Consider the following 26,131-nt stretch of genomic DNA (forward strand, 5'->3'; position numbering starts at 1 on the left):
ATACCTGTCCATGGTCCTAGAATCTTTGTTAGGAGGATGGACAGGCACTGAAGGATCCGCAGTTCCTTCTTGGTGGCCGCCACCACCATAGCATCCACAGAGACGCCTTAGAAAGAAACTGCTTGTCTGAAGGGGCCGTAATAAATTTGGATGGTCTCCTGGGGACCGGTTCCACAGAATCTGGAGCTGCCACGCCTTCCGAGCCACTACCTGCATAAGTGGGTCGAAGGCGGAGACACCCAGGAGGTGGAAGGTCGGGATCCAAAGCCTCCAGGTATACCGACTCATCCTCGGAGGGGTCAATGGAGGCCAATTCCCCTCTGTTTGAGGAGCTCAAGGATGTCTGAAAAGGAGACATCCTCAGAGGGGACCGTGGGAACCCTCCGACTCATCTAAGTCGGTATCAGATGTTGTAGACTCAGGGAGTCTGTGTGTTTCCTCTTACACGTCCTCTTCGAGGGGTTCCCCTGCAGGATCAGGAGAAACCTCGGAAGAGGAAGTTATTCCCAATGGGGAAACCTGGGGCGATGGATCCCTGGGCCTGGGAGCAAGAGGCTGGCAAGAGACATCCACAGGCACCGAAGAGGGAGGAGCTAAACGGATGGACCGTTGACCTGGCTCAGGTGCCAGGACACTCCTCATCACCTCAAAGGCTCCTCTCCCCGGGAGGCTGGAATATTCCCGTTCCGAAGAAATAGGAATTCCCGGCTCCACTGAGAGAGAAGGCTCCGAGGCCGATGGTGCCGAGCTTACCAAAGCCGAAGCCCCGGGAGGGAGAGCGGGGTCGGACAAGGGTCCGATGCCACTAGCCCCCTCGGAGCCGACAAGGGAAACTCGACGACCGGATCCCTCCAAGGAAGGTCTCATGGAGGAGATCGGAGCCGAAGACGACGGAGCCGAAAGGGGATGTATCGGTTCCGGCGCCGACACAGTCGCTGTCCCGAGAAGCTCTGGCTCGGGAGTCGGAGGAGGAAGTTCAAGGGGGAGAGCAATAGCCGAAGTCTGCTGAGACGGGCTATGGAGCATTTGGGCTAGTGCCTGTGACTTCAACAGCCTGCTTACCACCCTCTCTAAATCGTGGTCAGACAGCCTGGAAGATCTCGAAGATCGGCTCCGATGACTCCGTTCTGACAAAAGAGGAGATCCCGGAGCCGAGTGGATAGATTCCAAAGAAGGGGACCGAGATCTCTTCTTGGACAAAGCCATCGGAGCCGACGTCCTCTGGGTTCCAGATGGAGCCGAAGGCTTCTCGGCTCTGATACTGGAAAATATGTCGGCTCCAGCTGGAGCCGACAAGGCAACAGTAGGTTGAGTGTCAGAGCCGGTCGGAACCGACACTACGACCTCAGAAGAAGAAAGATCGGCTCCGGCCGGAGCCGATCTCGACTCCGAAGGAGTCGGAGCCACTGGGGAAGGCTTAACTGCTGTAGCCTGAACCTTAGATGGCTTTGAAGGTTTACTCGACCCAGTTTTAGTGGGTGAACCTTCTGGCTTTAGTAAGCCACGGAGGATCAATTTGTTCCTCCTCTCCTGCAGGACTCTCTGGCTAAAAGAGTGACATATGGCACAGGAGTCCTGCAGGTGTAAAGGCCCCAGGCAGTAAACACAAGAAGTGTGACCGTCTGTCAGAGACATTTTCTGACAGCACGAGTCACACTTCTTGAAGCCTGAGACCTTTCCTTCCTTAGACATAGTCCAAGTAAAAAAACAACACACACACACCCCAAACAGTCACACTGTTAATCCCAACAAAACACACACACAGATAGGGATTAAGAAAAGAAGCCTAGGCCTAACTGAAAAAATTAAACTTTACAATAACTAGAAAGTTTTTAAATATATGGGGAAATAGGGTGGGCTGTAGAAACTACACACTATGATATGGAACAAGGGAGAGACAAAACCCTGACTAAACTGTTTGAAAATTCAAACTTACCTGAGCTGGCAAAAAAGAGACCTCTTCGCAAAGCGGCAAACGAGATCTGAGGTAGTCCCGCCTTGCATCATGGGATATAGGGTTGCCTCGAGCTGGTAAAAGGAGTTCTCAAGCTAAGCAAGTGCCGAGTCGGAGCCGAGGATCGGCTCCGAACCCATCCAGCAAGAATGAAGGCGAGATTGACAACTTAACATTAGCTTTTTATAACAAACCACACGTACTAATGTTACAGCTTTTAGTTATTGTTCTACTTTACTTCTCAATCAGCATGGATGTTATAACATTTACCTCAGGAGAAATGTGTGCCTACCAATACCCCTAACATAACTGGATTAATACAGATCTTTATATACAATTTTAGTCATGCACACACATATATATTTCCTCTTGGTATTCTAATTTGGAGAATTGCTCATCCTGTAGAAACAATACTGATTGTTGCAGATGCTGACACAAATGCTGACTTAATGATATTATTTTTAAGCTTCCCTGTTTAACAATGTCCTGTCACGTTTTTGCTGAATTTATAAGAGGCAAGCTTTTCTGACAGCGTGAACATCCTGTTTTTGTCTTTAGTATTTTATTTGGATCTTTGTATAAGAACATCTGTTCTTGTGCAAATGCTGATAAGTGCAGAAAAGCATGTTTTTTTAAGGAAACACATTGTAACAGTGTCATATGATAGAAACATGTCCTGTTGTCCATTCTTTAGAAAAACAGATTTTACATTTTTGCTGTCACTGACAATGAAATGCATACATCCTGTTTTTAAGTCTGTAAGGAAAGATGTCCATTCAGCAGATTTCTTATTTTCCAAGTCACAGTCATTTAGCATGGATGTTAATCACATATTGCTAAACTCTATTTCTACATTTAAGCAAGCTTTATCTTACACTTTATTTATGCTGCATATTTGTAGCAAAGTTACTTCCAACCTTAGTATATTGTTGAGCACACACTAACAATTCCCTCAAGTTTGTTGTAGTGTACCTCAAGGTGACTCCTGCAAGACTGGAGGGAAAACACTGCAATGTCCTCCACGATCTAAGAAGTAGGGGGATGGTGGGAGGGAAAATGTGATGAATAATGACACAGGATAACACAGATGCCAAGTTATGGTAAGTACATAACTCTATGTGATGTTATCCAAGTCATCATTCATCACCACAGGGTCAGAGTCCCCAGCTACCATTTACCGTGGGAGGCCTCAAGGAAGGACATGACAGAGCACTGTGGAGCCAAAGGAAGCTCTGCTCCTAGAAATCAAATCTATCCTGTAGTGAGAAATAAATATGTGATGATTAGACCAAGTGGCAGCAGCACAAATGTCATCAATAGAAAGCCTGGCCAAAAAGGCTGCAGAAGTTGTTACGGACCTTGTAGAATGAGCTTTGATTCTTCTTGGAACCTCAAAGGTGGCTAAGGTCATAGACAATGGAAATGTAGCTAGAAATCCACTTAGAAATAGTGACCTTAGAAACTGGAAGTTCGTGTCAGCTATGGGAAAAGGCCACAAAAAGCTGCTCTGACTTATGAAAATTTTTGGTCCTATGCAGGTAGAACTGTAACTGTTGGTGTATCGCCAAGGTATATAGAATGTAATCCCCTTTGTTGGAATATTCTGGGGAAGAACACTGGAAGCTGAATACACTGGTTCAGAGTACATTTGGAAGCAATCATGGGCAAGAAGGAAGCATTCGTCCTAATAGACACACTGCCATTGTGAAAAATCATGTAAGGAGGAGTAATGTTAAGAGCTTGCCTTTATGAGATCCTCCTAGCTGAAGTAAGAGCCATCAAGAAGGCTGTCTTCCAAGACAGGAACTTGAGATTGCAGGAACTAGCAGGCTCAAAAGGACCCATAGTCAGTGACTGCAAAACCAGCGTAAGGACTCAAGGAGGCGAAGAAGCCTTAATCAGTGGCCGAAGCAGGAAGATCCCTTTCATAAACGCTTTACAAACCCTAGATGAAAAGTTAGACTCAGAGTTCTTGTGAAAGTTAGAAATCGCTGCCAAGTGAAACTTGATGGTAGAGAAACTTGCTCCCGCTTGGAAAAAAGAGGACAAGAACAAAAGTATGTCTGAAACTGAAGCTGAAAAGGGATCCAGATTCCTGCTCTTGGCCCAGTTAGAAAACCTTTTCCACTTACTACTATAAACCTTTCTACTGGAGGGTTTCTGGGAGGCTAGAATGATGCGTTTAATGGGAGATGCTAGCCTAGACTGTTTTATAATCATTGGAACTGGAGAAACCATGCGGTTAGATGATGGGTCCAAAGGTTTGGGAGAGGAAGCCCCAATGGATGGGAAATCAGATCCTAACAGGCATCCAGTATTCATGGAGGATACTTCAGATGAGACATGATGGAGGGGAACCATGGTTGACGAGGCCAGAAAGGGGCAATGGGGATGCCATCAGGTGTTGCGCTTTCTGCCGAACCTTGGGTATTAAGGGAACAGGAGGACAGGAGTACAGGAGACCTGGAGGCCAATCGGGGACTAAGGCACCCCTTTGTGACTCCCCCATTGGGGGAATCAGGGTGAAGTACCTGCTGCATTTGTGTTGGCTGGGGAGGCAAAAAGGTTACAGCACGGTTGACCCCAACAGTCAAAAATCTGCTTCGTTACTGAAGGATTGAGGAACCACTTGTGAGAGCTCAAGATCTGATGAGGCTGTCAGCCAACCCGGTGGAATTCCTGGGTATGTGCGTTGCAAGAAGGAAGCATCCAGAGGACATCGCCCATTCCCACACTCTCGTGGTCACACTGCACAATGGGTAAGAACGTGTTCCCTCCTGTTTGTTGGCATACCAGACTGCAGCCATGTTGCATGTATGAACTGCAACCGTCCCAAGAGGGAGACGGTCTTGGAAGGCTTGCAATGACTGAAGGACTGCTCTCTGAAAATGCCCCCCCCCCCACTCCAGCAGGGAGGCATTCGTGGTCACTGTGGCCATGGACGGAGGGACAGAAAAGGGCCTGCCTAGAGTGAGATCCTGAGATTGAAGTCACCACTGGAGGTAACGGTCTGCACACAGGCATCAGTTTTACAGTCACTGACAGGGGATGAAACATGAACTGATAAGGTCCACTGTAACACTTGTATGTGGTACCTGGCTGGAGGAATGAGATGAATGGCTGAGGCCATGGATCTGAGGGCCAGAAGAACCAGGTGAACTGGGGGGGGGGGGGGGGGGTTGGGGCACAACAGGTCTAAGATCTGAGTGACCTGTTCCTGGATCAACTGAATTCTGCATGTGTAAAACTGCAATCTCTGAAACGGAGTCTAACTGAACTCCTATGAATTCCAACTGTTGTGTGGGGATCAGACTGTATTTCACAAGGTTGACAGTAATCCCCAACCTACAGAAGAGGGGAAAACATAATGAATCTTGTATCAGTTGATGCCTCGAAGGTGCCATGAAGAGCCAATCATCGAGGTACAGAAAGACCTGAAATGCCTGCAGCTGCAGGTGAGCCGCTACCACTGCCATACATTTGGTAGACACCGGAGGGGGCTGTGATGAGACTGAAGGGTAGGGTTCTGAAGTGGTAATGACTGGCTCCTAGCCAGAAGTGAAGATGTCTCCTGGGACACCTATCTACCTTAATGTGAAAGTAGGTGTCCTGGAGATCTACACAGCACATCCAATCGTCCTTGTGTAAGAAGGGCAGAATGGACTGAGCAGTGACCATCTGGAACTTTGACTTTTTGACTGAAAGATTGAGCTTGCTGAGATCCAAAATAGGACGTAGGACCCCTGTCTTTTTTGGCATTAAAAAGAAGCAAGAATAATTACCGGATCCGCTTTGTCTTGCTGGGACCTCTTGGATGGCTTTTTTTCAAAGAAGTTGTTGAACTTCTTTAAAGGCCAACTCCCTCTAATTGGGTGGAATGTCAGGAAAGTAACTTCTTACTGGAAGGGGTCCCGAAAATGGAATGAAATAGCCCCTGGAAATGATATTTACCACCCACTTATCGGAAGTGGTATTTGTCCAGGCTAGTGGGTGTAGGGAAATGTGACCCCTGACTGCCTCTAGGGCAGAGCACACAGGCTATGCTTCAGGAACACTGATACGGCTGCTCAGAAAAGGGTTCCCTGCAGTCCTGATATTGCACCCCCCCATCCGTGCCTCGAGGGCTGTGTCAACCATTGAAACCTCTTTCCCTGCCTCTGGAAGAGGAGTACTCAGGAACTTTTGGGAAGGGAGACTGTGACTTATGGAACCACATCTTCCTAGTTCACCACTGGGTCTTAGAGAACGACCTGTGGGGGGCAGAAAGCTTGATCCCCACCACAGACAAAGTCTTCCCTTCCTGCACACTGTGGGTCAAAGTGTCCTTCACAGAAGGTCCAAAAAGAGTAGAACCATCGAAGTGGGTGTTAGCAAAGGATGCCTTGAAGGGTTCCGCAAACCCACATAACCAGGCATGACGGTTCAAAGTGATGCCAGTACTGGCTGCCTGAGAGGTAGCTTCCACATCATTGGAAACTAACCTCATTGAGGAATTTGTAAGGGAAGTCAGAGGTGATAACTTGGGAGACACCTTCTTGAGGTCCCCCACTGGCAACAATCACTGTAAGGGAGGTGGAAAGCTCTTGGACCAAATTCTTTTGGAGGAGGGTAAAGTGTGCCAAGTAATTTACCACTCTCAGCCCAAAAATAGCTGAGGGGTGCATATGCTTCCCAAAACAGTCTATCGCCTGGGACTCCCTATTCGGGAGATGGATCATGGAGCTCTGCTCTGGTAGCTTCTTTTTAGTGGTGGTGGCAAACACTATGGCATCGACTGGGACACCTTTGCTCCAGAAAGAACGGTCCACAGGAGGGCTAAGAAATTTGTCGGCCCTTTTTGGAACTGGCTCCACCATGTCTGGCTCCTTCCAGGTCCTGCTGGCAATCAAATCTACTAACTCATCAGCAGGGGGGACACCCAGGAAGTAGATGGGCCCGTCCTGAAGCCCTTCAAAAACACGGACTCCTCTGAAGATGGGGGTTGGGGAGACCATCTACCCTTTTGCTTCAAGATTTTAAGGATGTCTGCACAGGAGACATTGTCGGGCAGAGATCTGGGAGACCATCTCCTTCCTCGAGGTCCGTGTCCTCGGTGAGGGACTCCATGCGGGAGTCCAAGTGCCTCCTCTTGCACTGTCTCTTACAATGTACCTCCTTCGCAGGGGCACCAGGGAGGACTCAGAAGAGGGAAGGACTCCCAGAGGGGAGGAAACCCCCTGAAGGCTCAATTGGGAGGGCTGACTCTGGACAAGATGGGAGGCCTCATCAGCCTAAGTAGAGAGAGGCAAAGAGGGACTGAGAGGTGCGGCAGAGGAAACTCCAGTCCTGGAAAAGGTCCTCTCTACCACCCAGAAGGCCAAAGGGTTGGAAGCGGGCCTGTTCCCCAGTTCTGAGGGAGAAATCCCCTGGAGAGGAGGAAAGAGTCTGGAAACAGCACTACAACCCCCGGATGACACCGGTAAGGAGGGACTGGGAGGTGCGGCAGAGGAAACTCCAGCCCTGGAAAAGGTCCTCTCTACCACTCAGAAGGCCAAAGGGTTGGAAGCGGGCCTGTTCCCCAGTTCTGAGGGAGAAGTCCCCTGGAGAGGAGGAAAGAGTCTGTAAACAGCACTACAACCCCCGGATGACACTGGCCTGGAACTACTGAAGGCAGAAGTGCCGAGGGGAAGGGACCAGACTGAGAAGATGGTACCAGACACCCCCCCTCCCCCAAAGAGCAGGTGTTGACCACTCTGATAGAGGGCTCACCCCGCTCTGAGGGTGAGGGGAAGAGAATAAGCCAGGGACACCAACGGAGTTGAGAAAGGGGGAATACGTGGCCTTACTGGAATCTGACCGCAGGCATCCAGGTCCCTATATTCCAAAGCCACCGGGGTTGGAAGAGGAGAATGAGAAACCGAGAGGGGTGAGGCCCTCCTAGCCAGATGGGCAGGCAAAGCCAGGAGCCTCAACTCTATTTGAGTCTTGAGGAACCTCCTCATCATCCTGTCCACATCTGAGGGCAAGATACTCCTTGAAGACCTACAGGAGGAAGAGGAGTGGTTAGACTTACAGGGAGATCTCCTTGACCTGCGGCTATGTTCCAAGGTATGGCTTTGATGTCTTGGAGCCAACTGTATTGCCTGTTTGGAGTTAAATAGGACAACCACCTCCTCCAAAACTATAATTGGATCTGACAATCCTGTCGGACCTGAAGGCATAGGTGACACAACGGATGGATCCAATGATCTGGTTGGATCCTAGGCTGAGCTGATCTTAGTCAGATCCAAGGACCTCTGATCTGGAGAGGCCATGGATCTGAGAGATAACTCCACGGCTCTTGGCTCTGAAGACCTTGGATTAAAGATGGACCAGGCTGGGATCAGATCCGGAGAGTTAGGAAATGACAGCTGAGACTTCTTAGATGAAGTTGGCTGGGAAGAAGGCATCTTCCACTTTGGATCTAAAGAGGAAGTCTTCGAGGAGAAAATGAAGGGTCTCCCCTGAGCCAGACCCTTTAATAAGAATTTTTGCGGTGCTCTGCCACGGCTCTGGGGTTAAATGCAGCACAAATGTCACATTCAACCTCCAGGTGCAGAGCATCCAAACAACACAAGCACTCCTCATGTGAATTGGAATTAGGCATCTTCCGACTCCACGAGGAGCATTTCTTATAGCCACCATAATCAAAACAACTAAACTAAACACACTAAGACACTAGACACATCAACAAACTAACAGTCCAGCCCTAATGGCTATAAGAAAAAGGCCACCAAAATCCAACACATACTATCACTAAAGATTTAGGGGAAGGGAGGTAAACTCACTATATAAAAAACTATAAATACCATTAAACTCCAGTAACAGCAACCCTGAAGTTAGAAGAAAATAGTATGAAAACACTAATCCTAGCTAGAGTCAATGGAAATCCGCCTGCACAGGATACAAGACAAACGGGATCTGGAGGTTATAAAGCAGTGGGGCATTATGGGACATGGAGGAGCTACAGCCCTGGATTTGTCTGTAGTATGTTGCCAGCTTGGATCCTAGACCCTATGGTAATGAATGATGACCTGGATAACATCAGATCTTATATTTTTTATACTGTGATTTTAAAACTCTTAATGGAGGGTGAGAGGTTCCTGCTAAATGATTGATTACAACATTTTTTACTTTTATTTAAACGTGATTAGTCAGCTGATCGATGTATCTGAAGAAGTTTTACTTTTAGTAGAATGAAAAGGCTCATATTTTGAAGTGTTAAATTACATTTTTGGTGGTAGTGGAAACATAGTACTTTTCTTGCCTAGCATTTTTTGTGGATCATGTTGGATTTCCCCAGTATATGCATTACTATCAGAAATCGATTCAAAGAGATCACCCACTGCTACACTCTCAAAGCTTCCAGACATAAGGGGGTAAGATCTGGTGCCTCCTTGTTTCTTGACATACCATACTAAAGACATATTGTCCATGTAAACTCAAAAGTTTAGGAAGGGAGAGAGTCTTGGAACGCCTGCAATGCTAGGAGAACTGCCCTAATTTCCAGGACATTGATATGTGTTGGTCTCTTTGGGGGGACCACGTGCCTTGAACAGTATTTCCCAAGAAATGCACACCCAACCTGATCTGGGAAGTGTCTGTGGTCACTATGGCCTTGGGCCAAGGGAGGATGAATGGACGACCTTGTAAAATTTGATCCGAGAGAATCCACCACCAAAGGTATCTCTTGCAGACCTGAGCTGTACTGATCTTGGTGGACACAGTTTGATGTAGAATGGACCATTGGGCTGCTAATGTCCATTGAAGAATTTTCATATGGTATCTTGCTAGCGGCACTATAACTATTGCTGCAGACATGGATTCCAGGGTCTACAAAATCAGTCTGGCTGATATGAATGAGTTTTGAAGAGTTCTGTTGACTTGAAAATGAATAGTTTGAACCCTTTGCAAAGGGAGAGAAGCTGTCATTGACATTGTGTTGAAGAAGGCCCCTATGAATTCTAACTTCTGAGAGAGCTGAAGTTGAGATTTGTTGTGACTGATTGCAATTTCTAGATTTAAACAAACCTGGAGTACATAGTCTTGAGCTGCTATCAGCAGATGTTTGGTCGAAGTGGTTATGACCCAAGCGTCTAGACACGGAAACACTCAAAATCCTTCGCAGTCTCGAGTGGGCTGCTACTACTGCTATGCATTTGGTGAACACTCAGGGGCTGTGGTGAAGCCAAAGGGTAGTACTCTGAACTGGGAGTGAATGGCTTCCAGTCGGAAGCATAAATATCTCCTGGACCATCTATTCATTTTTATGTGATAGTACGCGTCCCGGAGATCTATTGAGCACATCCAGTCGTCATTGTGCAGAAAAGGCAAGATGGACTGAAACATGACCATCTGGAACTTGCCATGCTGAACTGATTTGTTCAGAATGCTGAGATCCAAAATTGGCCACCAGTCTCCTGTTTTCTTTGGCACTAAAAAGAATCTTGAGTAAATTCCGAATCCTATCTGGTCTGGGTGGGACTTCTTGGATGACTATTTCTTTTTAACAGCTTCTGTATTTACAAAGCTGCTGTTTTCCTCTGACTGGGTGGAGCATTGGGAATTTTGTTTCCCAACGGAGGAGGTAGGGAAAAGGCAATTATATAACCTCCAGAAATAAACGTCTGCACCCAAGTATCTTTTGTAAGTTCTAGCTAGGCTCTCTGCTGCAGGGATAAGTTATTTCAACTGCCTCCAGAGGTGGGCAATCAGGCCTCTTTTCAGGAGAGCTGATAAGAGTCTCTTGGAGAAAGAATCTCTGGACCCCTGGCACTGGGGGCCTCCTCTGCCATGTTGCCGGCATCTCCCATTTCAGTTCTTCCCTCTGCCCCTGGGGGAACTCTCTCCACATGGATCATGGAATGGACTCTGGGATTTTATGAACCACATTTTCCAACCACCTTGCTGATTCCTCAAAAAAGGTTCTTCAAGGAGTCGAAAAACGTACCCCCACTGCAGACTGGGTCTTACCATCTGGCTTGCACCTGGACAGTGCGTCTTTCACTTTGGGGGCGAACAACAAACTTCCGTCAAAAGGAGCACTGATGAAGGATGACTTGAAAGGCTCTGCAAAATCATACAAGCCTATCCAGGAATACCTTCTGATGGAAATGCCCGAACCCGCTGCCCTTGAGGCTCCTTCAGCTGCATGTGATATAAGCCTCATGGATGAGTTGGAAATAGACTGATGGGTCGCCAACTGAGAAGTAATAGAAGACTCTGCCTCACAAGTACTGGTCCCTGAGACAGATTTTGAAAGTTCTTTGATCAAATTCCTCTGTAATCTGCTGAAGTGTGCCAAGTAATTCAGAGATCTGAATGCAAAGGTCATTGATGCATACATATGCTTCCCAAACCTGTCCAGAGCCCTAGATTCTCTTGTCAGGGGGTAGAAGAGAGGAACTCTTGTTTTGTGAGTTCTTTCTTAGCAGTTGCTGCTATGACCATGGCATTCACTTGTACTCCTTTGTTCCAGAATTCCCTTCCTTTCCATGGTTCCAGGATCCTACCTAGTCTCTTGGGAATTGGCACAACGGAGCCAGGTTCCTTACATATCCACTGAGAGATCAAATCAATGAGCTCATCTGCAGGTGGAGTCACCCAGGATGTAGATTGGCCAGACTCCAAATACCTCCAGGAATACTGATTCCTCTTGAAAAGGGTTAGAAGCAGACCAACTACCCATTTGCTTAAGGATCGATAAGATGTCTCTGAATGAGATATCATCAGTTGGTGACCTTGGGGACACTTCCCCCTTCATCAAAATCGGTATCTTCTGTGACCAACTCCTGAGGGGAGTCCAAGTGCCTCCTCTTGCACTTCTTCTTCCTAGGGACTTCTTCATTGGGATGTTCCAGAGAAGTATCGGAAGAAATAATTATACCCTGTTGGGTAGCCTGGAAACTTTGGGCTGGCTGCCCCTATGAAGTAGAATGTTGAGGCTCACAACACAAAGACATCGGAGATCGAGTGGGAAGACCCAAGGGGGGAGGAGCCATCTGACCTCTAGAAGAGAATACTCTCTCTCTCTCTCTTTCTCTCTCTGCTACCTAAAAGGCAGAATGCCCTGGGTGAAGGAAACCACTGGAGCCTAGAAGACATGGGTCTGGACTGATGGCTCCCTCTGACCAGTAGGCCCACCATCTGAGGCAGGAGTCGGAGCAGAGCTATTGAATGCCAAGGCTCCAACGGGTACAGAAGGCTCTGACAACTTCAGAGTTGACTCCAACCCTTTGGATCAGACAATGAAGCTTCAGGTACATGAGTCGTCAGGCTCTGACACACTTGGAGCCAGAGCACTCAGAGAAGATATCGGATCTGAAGATAAAACCATCTTCAGATCCGAAACAGACAGTGCCAGGAGTTTCAGATCCAAGGGCTTTAAAAACAAAGGAAGGATTAGAAGGAGCCAAAAAGTACAGCTGTGTACACTTACCATAAATGTAGATGCTCAAGTGTATTCACTGTTGCAGTCATTACATTTGGGTAATCCTGCTGGCAGGTTGCCCTCAGTCAGCCTGAATTCCAAAGTCTTGGGTCCTGCGTCGGTTGCTGTCGCCCCTTCCCTGACGTCAGGTCTTCAGGGGTACAAAAGATGCAGCTGACGCTATTTTCTTCAGTTTTTCTTGCCCCAGATGTCAGGTGCCCCCAAAAGGGTGGGCTAGGTATATATATAAAACATACATCCACCAACATAAACTTTACCTTCATCTACAATTAAATACACCACATAGGTTGCATAGAAGTAAAGATAAGTTCCGGCAGAAGTAAGGGGGATGGCGGGTGGGTAACCTGGACTGCAACAATGAATACACTCGAACATCTACATTTATGGTAAGTGTACACAACTGTACTATGTTCTTCGTGTTTCACTGTTGCAGTCATTACATTTGGGTAGAGTCCCAAAGCTATGGTTGGGGGGGCTGGAGCTAAACAATATTAGGAGCAGCTATGAGGCCCTGCAGAACTGCAGTGGCAAAGCCTGATCTGGATATAGAGTAAAGTGGCAGACTGTAATGCTTTGTAAAAGTGTGCACTGAACTCCAAGTAGCAGCCTCTAAAATGTCTTTGGTTGGTACTCCCCTGAGAAAGACTGCCGAAGTGGCTGCCGCTCTGGTTGAATGTGGCCTAATGTCCTTAGGCACTGGCTTGCCATGCTGAGAGTAGCAGAAACGAATGCAGTGACCTATCCACTTTGAAATAGTCTGCTTGGAAATAGCCTTTCCTTGTGATCCTGCAGCATATGCCACTAGTAATTGTTCTGTCTTTCTGAAAACTTTAACTTTTTTTTTTTGTCCAAATAGAATCTAAGTTGTCTGTGTAGGTCCAAAGAATGCAGAATTTTCTCCCCCTTGTTCTGTGGATTTGGATAAAAAGTTGGCAAATGAATAGTTTGATTAAGGGCTACACTGGACACCACCTTAGGCATAAATGTAGGATTTGTCCTCAGAGAGACTCTGTCTGGATAAAAAATGATCAAAGGTTCCACAGCCATAAAAGCCTGTAGCTCTGACACTCGTCTTGCAGAAGTTATTGCTAGGAGCAGAGCTGTTTTCCAAAATAAGAACTTTATATCCGCAGTAGCAGCTGGCTCAAAAGGAGGTAGGGTGAGTTTTTCCAGTACATAGTTAAGGTCCCATGCAGGCATTGGCGGTCTCCTTGGAGGCCTTAAATTTTTGGCTCCTCTGAGGTACTGCCTTAATAAAGGATGAGAAAAGAGTGGTGGCTCTGTATTGTAATGAGCCGAAATAGCAGAGGCATGAATTTTAATTGATGAAAAAGATAGGCCTTTGTCCAGCATCTCAGTTAAGTAGTGCAAAATCTAAGGAATATTTGGTACAGCTGTGTCAGTTCCTTGAGCTTGGTTCCAAGCACAAAACCTCTTCCATTTTCCTGCATAGGATTTTCTAGTACTAGGCCTTCTGGCTTCCAAAATGACATCCATCACAGCTTTACTGAGAGGTGTGCTTTGTATGGCTATATTATCCACCATGCTGCCAGGTTTAGAGTCCTAAGTTGGCTGTGCAGAATCTGATTTTTTGTTGGGACAGTAGGTGATGTATTTGAGGTAAGGTCCAGGCTGGGCATTGAGACAAGTTCCTTAAGATCAGATACCAGTACTGGCGGGGCCAGACTGGGGCAATTAGAATCATTTTTGATTTTTTCTGTCTAACCTTTAGGAGTACCTTGGGGAGGAGAGGCAGTGGAGGAAAGGCATATACTGATAGGTTTTTCCAGTTGAAAGGTAAGGCGTCCACTTTCCATGCTTGTTAAGTCCTTGTGCAATCTTTTTAGTTGATAGTTGTGAGGGGTGGCAAATAGATCTATGTCTGGGCGTCCCCATTTCTTTGTTATGCTGAAGACTTGTGGATCCAGGTGCCACTCGTGGGGATCCATGAGGTTTCTGCTTAGTTCGTCTGCCAGAGTATTGTCCTTTCCTGGCAGGAATTGTGCCTGCAGATGAACTTGGTAAGTCAATGCTGTGTCCCATAAAGTCATGGCTAGTCTGCAAAGGGGGTAAGAATGTGTGCCCCCCCTGCTTGTTTATGTACCACATGATGGTGGTATTGTATGTCTTTATCAGTAGTTGTCCCGGATGAATTAGGTCTTTGAAGGCTGTCAAGGCATTTTGAACAGCTAGCATCTCTTTTTGATTGATATGTAGATGCATTTGATTTGAGGACCAGGTGCCCCAAATGTCTCTTCCTGCCATGTGGGCCCCCCAGGCATAATCTGATGCATCCGTTGTTAGGTTCTGCCTGGCTGGGGGAAGTGAGAATGGCTGTCCCTTGTTTTGGTGACAAGCCTTTGCCCACCATCAAAACTCCTGTTGCAGGCAGGGAATGAGAGTAATCATTGTTTCCAGGCTGTGGCAATGTTGTGTCCAGACACTTTTTAGGTACCACTGAAGTTTCCTCATAATGCAGTCTTGCATATGGAATTAGTAGGATGCAGAATGCCATGAAGCCCAAAGCCTGCAGAATTTTTCTTGCAGATAACTGGGCCTTTGTTGCCATTTCCTTGAAATAGGTAGTCAGTTATCTCTGTTTGTCTGGCATGAGATAAGCCATTTGGGCAGTTGTATTTAAGCTTGCACCCAGGAATATTATCTTTTGAGAGGGTACTAGTTTTGATTTCTTTTCGCTGACTATGTACCCTAGGCATGTTAAAAGTCTTTTCACAAATGCCAGATGCTGTAGTAGGATGTCCTTGTTCTCTGCTTGAATGAGGCAGTCGTTCAAGTAAGGATATATTTGTATTCCTCTTTGTCTGTAGAAAGCAATTACTGGTGCCAGGCACTTTGTGAAGACCCTGAGCGCAGTAGATAAGTCAAAGGGCAGTGCAGAGAATTGGTAATGCTTTGAACCAGCCTTGAATCTGAGGTATCTTCTGCATGATTGTCTGACTGGGACATGCAGGTATGCCTCTTTTAGGTCCAAAGTGACCAGCCAAGCTTTTCTGCCCAGCATAGGCAGAAGCTGCTGTAAGGTCAACATCTTGAACTTTGGTATATCCCGGAAAGTGTTTAGAATAGATAGGTCCAGTATTGGTCTCCATGTTTTGTCCTTTCTGGGTACCAAGAACAGTCTTGAGTAAAATCCTTGTCCCTGCTCTTGCTGTGGCACTTGTTGAATAGCCCCCATGTCCATGAGGGATGAGACTTGTTTTTGAGCCTCTGCCCATTCATTTTTTGGCAGGTCTGGCCAACCGTGTGCCCTTGGCAGGGTATGGAAGTGAAACTTGTAGCCTTGTGACACTATGTTTAGAACCCATTTGTCCTGGGTTATAATGTGCCAATTTTGAGAAAAAAATGCTAATTTTCCCCCTAAGGGTGCTGCCAGTAGATAAGTGCTTAGTGCTGGCAGGGGGAAGTCATTGGGACTGCTTCCTGTATGGTTGTGATTTGTCTTCCTCACTTTTGGAGGTAGAAGCACCTCATTGCTTAGACCTGAACGAACCTTGCGGCTGGGATCTGCCTCTAGGGCGCCTGGATCTGCCCCTTTGAGGTCTGTCTGACACTGGAAAGGACCAATTCTTTGTAGGCCAGTGTCTGCTAAACCAAGGTGGCTGTACTTGTAAAAAATCTTTGACCGTTTGCATAGATTTAGCTTTGTCCTCACACCTCTTCTGCCTTAACACCAAACAAGGTATCATGCTGTAATGGTGCATCTAATAATTTAGCTTTGACATGATCAGGCAGATTTTGTTCCTTTAACCAAGCGTGCCTCCTAATTAAAAAACCAGTAACAGCGGCCCTGCAGGAGGCCTCCAGAGAATCAAAACCACATTGCAAAGTATGCTTTCCAACTTGTTCAGCTGCATACAATAAATCCTGCATTTCTTTGTTATCTGTACATTCAGAATTTACCAACATTTTCTGTTTAAGCAGTGTCGTGACATATTGCTGATATTTGAGCATATGAAATTGGCAGTTTAAAGCCCTTATAGCCAAGGTAGCAGATGTGTAAATCTTTTTTCCCCATCTATCAAATGCCCTAGAATCTCTGTCGGAGGGGGTAGGGTTTTTTGCAGTGGAAGTCTTAACCCCTTTGGGACCCTGAGAAATAGTTTCTGGGTCTGCAGCAGGGTTTTTGAAAAGGAATTTATGACAGTCAGGAACCCTGTAGTAACTGTCAGGCTTAACAGGAGCTGGAGGTAAGGAGTCAGGGGTCAGACTAGACTCTGAAAACACATCATCTACAATATCTAACACAGGCGGAATAGCTAGAGGCCTGTGTTGAGTCAGTAGAAGGAAGTCCCTGAGCCTCTTAGATTCTGAAAAATCTTGGCTCTCCCAGTGGAAATGCTCCCTCATGGTACGCAAGGTTTCCCCAAAGGAATAGTCCTCATAGGAGAAGCCGAAGGAATAGAGTCTTCGGCATCAGAATCCTCATAGGGGGGAAGAGAACATTCCTGATCAAAAGAAGAATCAGAAGAAATGGAAACCTGATCTGAAGATTCATAGTCCGTCTCTTGCCTAGGCCTCTTATCAGGAGGGGGATGGGAACCCCTGATCAAGGTAATTAAGTCTTCGGCCATTTTGAGCATCTGTTTTTTGGGCATGGAGGCCTGTCTATGTGGCTGTTGAACTTGTTTCTTTGCTTTTAAAGGTGCTTTAGTCTTTGCCTTTGAAGCTGAAGTAGGTTTAATGTATAATTGTTTAGGTCTGAATACTCTCTCAGAAGCTGATGCCTGCTCAGCGACTCCGGACCCATCTGAGGGAATAGTCTCCGAGGCTCCAATACCTTGAGATTCAAGCGGCCTGACCAACTCCACGTGGGTGTCGGTAGCGGCCTGCAACTCTAAAGTAGCGGGCGTCAGGGGCTGTGAAAGCGCCTCACTGAGAACCGGCGACTGGCTTAGGAGAAGCATCGTTGTCAGTTTTGGGCCTCGGTTGCCTGTCTTTTTCTTTTTCTTTGTGCTTTTTGTGAACTCCGGTAGTCGGATGGCTATTTGACGACATTGTATAATTAAATCTGAGCCCAAAATAGCTTAGTGCAAAATCGTACCGACGCTTAATAGTGCGTTGGTTAAATCTGGCACAAAACCGACAACTAGAAACGTCGTGGTCAGGCCTAGGCAAGGAATACAGTAAGAATGAAAGTCCTTATGAGGTATTTGCTTCCCACAAGAAATACAATTATTAACTTTTTCTGACATCGGTCTGGAGCAAGAAAAAAGTTTCCCCAACGGGGTACTTATCTTTTAATGAAGGCTTCGGATCTGAAACTCGAGCACGAAAATCTCAGGAGTCGGCCGATTGGCACTTGCGAACTGCTTCTGCTTCAGGCACCGCGAGGCAAGAAAGACTGAAGAAAATGGCGTCGGCTGCATCTTTTATACCCCTGACGACCTGATGTCAGGGAAGGGGCGACAGCAACCGAGGCAGGACCCAAGACTTTGGAATTCAGGCCGACTGAGGGCAATCTGCCAGCAGGATTACCCAAATGTAATGACTGCAACAGTGAAACACGAAGAACATCTGGTGGGGTTGCACTAGTGAAGGTCTCCAGACCCGTGGAGGTAGGAGCCAAGAGAACGCCCATCTGAATCTGTATCAAGAGAAACTTCATCATTCTGTCCACATCAGCTTCTGTGAGACTTCTGGATGAATGGGAAGCGGCTATGGAAGGTGATCTAGAATAACAGTGTCTTACCAAGAATGGGGATAGGAACAGTGAGGCTGCAGGATCCAAGAAAAACGCATAACTAGCTCTAGGCATCTGCTTTGGTTCATGAAGAGCTGGCTCTGAAGATATGGATCCTGTATCTGAAAAAGGCAGATCCGAAGACTTGTTTTTAGGAAGATCTGTACTAGAAATAGTGAATATAGTAAGATAAAACAACCAGACATGGGATCTTTAGAAAAGGGTAGGAGCAAACTACATAGACAAAAATGGGAAATGTGGGAACAATACATGCAGAATAATGTTTTGGAGGAAAAATGAGGTTTAAAAGAAAAGAGAATATGAATGAGCAATGTAATATTTTACTGACAATGACTGTACAGATTATAAGTGATGTATAATGTTTACATCTACAAATACGTCAGTATAGCTTGTCTTCATTTATGCAAATATATGTCTGCCTATGTCACGAGTGATAATTTAATAAAGATGCTTCTTGTTAAAAAATAGTAAATTATTATTTAATAAGATGTACTTATTTCAAACCTCATGTGCCACTAACTTGGTATCAAGTAGCACTAAACTAGCTCCTAGGAAACTGCTCAGGGGAAATACTTGTGAATTCAACATTCCATGGTCCAACGAAACTGAGCAAAAATTCTGTCTTCTCCATACAAAACTTGGGCTTCTTTGCTTAGAAGTGTCCCAACTAATACATACCCCAGAACTAATAAAACAAACATTCTAGACTGGATTCTTAAAGAATATCCCAAATGCTCTCAATTAGCAACATATCACCAACTGACATGAGCAAGCAAAATACCATTCACACTACTTGGAAAAAAAGAAATCCTCTTCTTCCCAGGCTAGAAAAAGAAGTTATGTACTTAACATAACATTTCATCTGTGTTATCCATTTTTATTCTTCCTCAACTGATGGATTTAGATCTGATCCCTCGGATCTGATGTGGCTGTTGCTAAAGCTTGTGACAACCAAAAACTCTCAAGCTTCTCCCTTACCAATAATGCAGCAAACCCTAAGTTACCTCAGATCTTGTTTGCTAATTTTACTATAAAGAAAATATTTACTATGCATAGATAAAGGAGGTGAAAATTGCATGCAATCAATACATAAAAGATTATATCTGGAGCTCAATACAAAGGACAGTGATGTCCCCTAAAGACTCATTCTTCCAGAAATTTTCAAAGGATGGGGGTTGGTGGATGGGGAGTTGAGGAAAAATGAAAACGGACAACACAGATGGAAAATTATAGTAAGTACATAACTTCTTTATCTGATGTTGTCAATTTTAATTCTATCCTCAGCTGATGGGACAGAGTTCTCAGCTACCTAAAAACCTGGGTGGACTCAAAGAAGGATGTTCCTAAGCACACATGAACCAAATTGATACTCTACCTCTGGAGACCAGATCCAATTTGTAATGAATAACAAAAGTATGGGGAGTAGCCCAAGCAGCTGCTGCACATGTGCTGTCAATAGACGCCCTGGAAAAGCAAAACTGAAGATTCTGCCATGGATTTAGTTCAATGAGCTCATACTGGTTGTGGTGATGTAACACTCAATTTTTATATATAAATGGTACACAGTTAGCCATCTGGCTAAAGTAACTTTGGCAACTGGTTTTCCCAATTTCAAGTCCTTAAAGGAAACAAACAACTGGTCTGTTTTTCTTGTCTTTTGTTCTATGCAGGTAAAAACATAATTGTCTGTGAACAGCTAGTAAATGCAACATGCATTTGCCTTTATTAGTAAATTTGGGGAAGAAAACTGGCAAATTAATGGACTGATTGATACTGGATTCAGACACCACCTTGGTGAGAAAGGATGCACTGGTTCGTAATGCAACTCTAACCTTGTGAAAAATCAAATATGGAGGTTTTGAAGACAATGATTGAATTTCTGAAATTCGTCTAGCAGATGTAATGGTTACTATACTACAAAAAACATTTTTCAAGTAATATATTTAAAGAATGTACAAGTGGCTGCAGTGCCAGACTGAGGTCTCATGGGGGAGTAGGGTCTTTAAAGGGAGGTCTTAAAAGTAGAGTGCCTCTCAAGAAAGCTCTACACAACTTATGAAAGGCTACTGAGGAACCTTAAATCCAATGTGAAAGTCTGACATAGCTGCTAACTGAACTTTAGTAGTTAACAAGTAGGGCCAAAAATTCAAGGATGTTATGTATCGGAGTTGAAAAAGGTTCAACATGATTTTAATATCCCCAATACACAAATCTTTTCCATTTGCTAGTACAGATTTACATGTTGAAGGTTTATGTGAAGATAAAAATATATGCCACACAGGGGAAGAGAGCCTAGGCTGTCTGGCTATTAACAGAATTGGAGAAGCCAGGCTGTCAGCCTGAGGTTTGACATGTATGGATGGATCATGCCTGTCGTGCGAGACAGGTCATCTGGAATTGGATCCAGAATCCAAGGTTGGTGAAGTAAGTGAGACCAAAGAAAGGGGTACCAAATCTTTAGAAGGCAGTACAGTGCAATGAGGATGACTTTGCTTTTCAACATGGCAGCTTTCTGTAGGACTTTTCAAATTAGTGGAATTGATGGACAGGCATAAATTAGACTGGGGAGGCAATCATGAAGTAGAGTATCCCTTGGTGATTCCCCCATAGGGGGGTTAGGGCAAAGTAGCTGCTACACTTGTTGTTTAGGGGAGAAGCAAAAAGATTGCAGCAAGGCTCTGCCCTGCTCACAAAAAATCATTTCGATCAAGTTCTTGTTGAGAGACCACTCATCAAGTAGAATACACCTGCTCAGCTGGTCTGCTATCACACTGGACTTCCCCAGAATGTGCATTGCTATGAAAAAGCAGTTGGATGAGATCATCCATTGCCGCACTCTGAGCACTTCTTGACAAAGGGGGTAAGATCTGGTCCTTCCTTGTTTGTTGCTCTCCCCAACTATTGACATGTTGTCTGTTTGAAATACAATTATTCCTGAAGGGGGAGCATTCTGAAGGGCTTGCAACCCTAAAAGCACTGTTCTCACCTCTACGACACTGACATGCAAAGTGGCCTCTTCAGGGGACCAGGTGCCTTGGACTATTTTCCACAGAAAATGCCCCCCCCCCCCCTACTGCAACTGAAAAGCATCCATGGTCACTATGGCCTTGGGCTGAGGGGGGAACAAATGGACAGCTTTGTAGAACCTGATCTGATTGAATCTACCACCTGAGATTTCTCTTGCATATGTGGGTGATTCATATCAGAGTTGACATGGTTTGGTAAAGTATCGACCATTGTGTTGCTAGCATCCACTGTAAATCCTCATGTAAAATCTGGTTAAGGTACTAGTGTTACTGCCGCTGACATTGATTCTAGAACTTGAAGGACCAAGCCAGTCGAAATCTTGGCACTGCAGATTACTTTTCTGACCTATGATCTTATAATTTGAACTCTTGAGGGAGGTAGCAAAGCAGTCATTGAGTTTGTGTTGAACAGTGCACCTATGAATTCCAAATGCTGAGTTGGTTCCAGTTGCGAGTTGTTGGTAGTTTATGGTTATTCCCACATGACAGCAGATACCTGATCTCTTGCCCTTAACAACTGATGCCTGGTCGGGGCGGTAATGAGCCAGTCATTTAGATATGGAAACACCTGAAATTCTTGTAGTCTCAAGTGAGCTGCTATTACTGTTATACATTTGGTGAACACCCTGGGGGCTGCAGAAGAGCAGAGCTCTAAACTGGTAATGAATGGATCTGACCCAAAAGCAAAAATTACCTTCTGGATCATCTGTTCATCTTTATGTGATTGTATGCATCCTGAAGGTCTATCGAGCACATCCAGTTTTCCTTGCCCAGACAAGGGACAATGGACTAAACCATGACCACCTGAAACTTGGTGCTTTGAACTGCCTTGTTTAAGTTGCTGAGATCCAAAACTGGTCTCCAGTCCCCTGTTTTCTTTGGCACTAAAAAGAGCCTTGAGTAAGTTCTGGATTCTATCTGGTCTGGCCGGACCTCTTGGATGACTCTCTTTTCCTAGCAGCTTTTGTACTTGACTTTCTGTTTGTTCTCTCTCACTGGGTGGAACATTGGAGATATTTCTACAGACTGGAGATGGAAGGGAAAAGCATATTATATAATCTCTGAAAATAATCCTCTGCACCCAAGTGTCCTGTGTTATGTCTAGCCAGGCTCTCTGGTGCAGGGATAAGTGACCCCCGATTGCCTCCAGAAGTGGACAATCAGGCCTCCATTCAGAAGTGCTGGTAAGATCGGTCAAAGAAAGAATCTCTGGACCCCTAGTTTTGTGGGCCACCTCAGCCACAGGGCCGCGTGAACCACTGGAGTTCCCTCCTCTTCCCCTGGAGGAACCTCCTCCACGTGTGTCCTGGAAAGTACCCTGGGATTTTTTGAACCACATCTTCCAACCACTTCACTGATTCCTAGAAAATGATCTTGAAAAACATATGCCCATGGCAAAAAAGGGTCTTTCTATAATTCTCACACATGGATAATATGTCCTTTACTTTGGGCCAAACAAGGAAGTGCTGTCAAAAGGAGTATTGACGAACAACTTGAAGGGCTCTGCAAAATCACATAAGTGCATCCAGACATGTCTCCTAATGGAAATAACTGAACCTGCTGCACTTGAGGTTCCTTCGGCTACAAGCGAATTGAGTCTCATGGAAGAATTTGAGACAGATTGCAGGACAGCCAATTGAGAAGTCTTGGATGACTGGACCTCTACAGAAACGGATCCTGACACAGTATTTGATACAGTATTTGATAGTTACTTAATCAAATCCCTCTGTAATCTTGTAAAATGTGCCAAATAATTCACTGACCTTAAGGCGAAGGTCGCTGATGCATAGACATGCTTCCCAAACCTGTCCATTGCCCTAGAGTCCCTGTTAGGGGGATGAACAGTGGAACTTCCCTCGGCAAGTTCCTTTTTAGGGGCCGCCACTAATACCACGTTATCAACAGGCACACCTTTACCCCAAAATTGCTTATCCAAAGGAGGTGCCATAATATTGTCCAGTCTCCTAGGTATTGGTTCAACTGTGCTTGGTTCCTTCCATGCCCGCCAAGAGACTAACTCAATAAGTTCGTCATGGGGTGGAGTAACCCAGGAGGTAGACAGGCCAGTAATGAAAGCCTCCAGGAATACAGACTCCTCAGATGAAGGGTCGCTGTGCATTCTCTCTGCTTAAGGATCTCTAGGATGTCTTCAAATGAGACATCTTCAGGAGGTGACCGTGCGGTTCCTTCTCCTTCATCGAAGTTTGTATTTGTTCCTCTGGCGAGTCCAAGTGCTTCCTCTGACATGTCTTCTTCCGAGGGACCTCCTCATTGGGATGCTCTGGGGAGGTATGAGAAGAAATCGAGATACCCTATTGGGAAGCCTCGGGGTGTCGGACTGGCTATGCCTGTAGTAAAGAGTGATGAGACTCTGAGCACAGAGTCATCAAGGTAGAAGGCTTAAGGTCCAAGGGGCTTGGATCCGTCCATTCTGCTGAAGCAGAGAAAACCTTCTTTACAGCCTCGAAGGCAGTCTGCTACTGAGAAAGGGAGGACCTCGGATCTGAAAAGACAAACTTTTGGACCGCTGTTCTCCCCTGCTTCAAAGGCAATCTTCCTGAGATGGAAGCCGATGCCGAGCTATCCAGTGCTGAGGGTCCGAGGTGTAGAAATCGCTCCCAACAACTTCAGAGTTGACTCCATCACCTCGGATCTGACAGGGAAGCTTCGCCTCTGACAACTCTCTGGATTCAACTGAACCAGAGAACTCAAAGTAAGCTTTGGATCTGAAGATATTACTATCTATGGATCCAAGCCAGACAGAGCTGGAAGGTTTGGATCCAGTGCCTCAGACAACTGAAGGAGTCAGAGGAGGAACTTGCAGTGGAGGGTGTAGTAGAACAGACCTCCTGTCCTGAAGGGGGTAGGAACTGGTTAGACACCCATCTGACTCTGCACCAAGAGCATCTTTTGGACCACTCTTTCCACATCTTCCAGCATCAAACGTCTGGAAGAACAAGTGGAAACAACAGATGGGGATCTGGGTCTATGATGCTCCAAAAAATGTAGGGCACCCTCGAGGGCACCGGATCCACAGAAGCTGAATATTTTGTTCTGGGTAGGTGAACTGAACCAGTAGGACTGGAAGTGGTCGGATCAAATACCTTTTATATCGGATCCAAGGAAGTCAGGTCTATCAATTCTTTTGTTTTTCGGGTCTGAGGATGAGGTCAGATCCATTGTGGCTTTTTTCTTGGACAGCTCTGAAACCATGGAGGATGTAGAAGGTTTCGGAGACGAAGTTCTTGACTGTTTTGCTTTGGAAGACTGATCTTCAGATGTACCCTCCCCAAAGGTTGAAGGCAATAAGCCATTTAAGATGAACTTGTTTTTACATTCAACAAGTGCCCTGGGGTTGAATCCAAGGCAAATGGAACAGTCTTCCTGGAGATTAGCAGTCTCAGACAGTACTCACACACAGTGTGGCATCTGAAATAGTAAGCTTATACCCTCACTTAACACACTTTTTAATTCCCACAGGGCTTTTTTCCACCATAGCCAAACAATATAAAAGGCAAAAATCTTAAGGAGACACAAAGTTTTTTTTTTTTTTAGGAAAGTGAAGCAGAAAAAGAAAAAAAAAATACCAGCAATGGTAGAAAAAGGAGCTACACCAAGTGTAGAAAGAAAGTAAATACTAATGATAGTATTTAAAAGGTACACAAAGTACAATAGTCAAAAAGGGGAAGAACTGCTAACAATAGTAATTCAGAAAGTTACTAATTGTACGACAGGTAAGGGTATGAAAAAACTAAGAATTTAATAGAAATTAGACTAGAGAATTTTAACAACACACTTATCTGATAAATGCTGAAGAGTTAAGGAAAACCATGTCTTTCCCTTAAAGCGGCAAACGAGATCTGAGGTAACAGGGTTGGTGCATTATGGGTAAGGGAGGTCAAGAGTTTTTGTTTGCCACAAATTTTAGCAACAGCAGAGTTGGATTTGAGGGATCAGATATGAACCCATCAGTTCAGGATACAATGACAATTAACAACATCAGATCTATTGCTGTCAAAAACTGGACCCAGAACATGAACTGGCAAATATTAAAATTATATACTTACCATGAAGATGGATCCTGTCATTCCAGTCCATCTGGTATGACATATGGGTTCTTGAGCGACCACTTGGATCTAAGCCGGAAAATTGACTGCTCCATCCTTCAGCCCTTCAAAATCTTTCCTTCCCATGATACCCTGCTTTCCCCGACTAACTCAGATTGAGTTTGATGCCTGGACAAAATGCTCAGTTGCACTGCCTTTGATCCAGGAACTAACACACACACAGCTGCTCACCACTATTTAACCAAAAGACATTCTATATATACAAATACCAATAATAGGTAGACGATATAAGCTGTACCTTATAATTACCTTACTAAGAATAAGCATGTATAAAAGAACCAGTAACAATAACAACTATCATTAGCAAAGATAGAAGGGCAAAAAGAAGATGGCAACAAATGTTAACAAGAAAGTAGCTTATAAAACTATTCTTTTTTTGACAAAAACTACAAGAATAGTTAAAAATTAAGGAAAATGAAGACAACACTACTAATTACTAGATATGAGCAGTATAATAATGCAATCTCTTATTCCAAAAAAGCAGACATAAGAAGTGGAGCACTTAATGCATAACTCTTGCTGCAACTTCATAAGGTGGAAAATAAGAGACGAGTAAATCAAGGGGAGCAGGCTATTGTGGGGAGAGAAGATTTTGAACAGCTCAAGGCTGGAGCACTCATTTTGCCAGACTGGATCAGAGCAGTGGCTCAAGGACCCATATGATGGATCAGACAGACTGGATGAACAGGATCTGTCATTTGCATTCAAATCCATGTCTACCACTTGATAAACTAACTCAGGATGTATCAACTGTTAACCAGACAGTTCTCAATGGTACAAGAACACTAAGTGATGCTGGACAACACTTCAAAGACACTCAAACAAATAAACTCC

At 45.2% G+C, this 26,131-nt stretch overlaps 1 protein-coding gene across 1 annotated transcript in view; it reads right to left on the reverse strand.

The window, feature by feature from the left end:
- Positions 1-26,131, reverse strand: part of NEK9 (NIMA related kinase 9) — a 1,697,515-nt gene that overhangs the window by 688,472 nt on the left and 982,912 nt on the right. The window lies entirely within an intron of this gene.

The sequence above is a fragment of the Protopterus annectens genome, chromosome 6.part0, assembly GCF_019279795.1.
Source record: "Protopterus annectens isolate FY-2018-M chromosome 6.part0, PAN1.0, whole genome shotgun sequence".
Taxonomy (NCBI): domain Eukaryota; kingdom Metazoa; phylum Chordata; order Ceratodontiformes; family Protopteridae; genus Protopterus; species Protopterus annectens.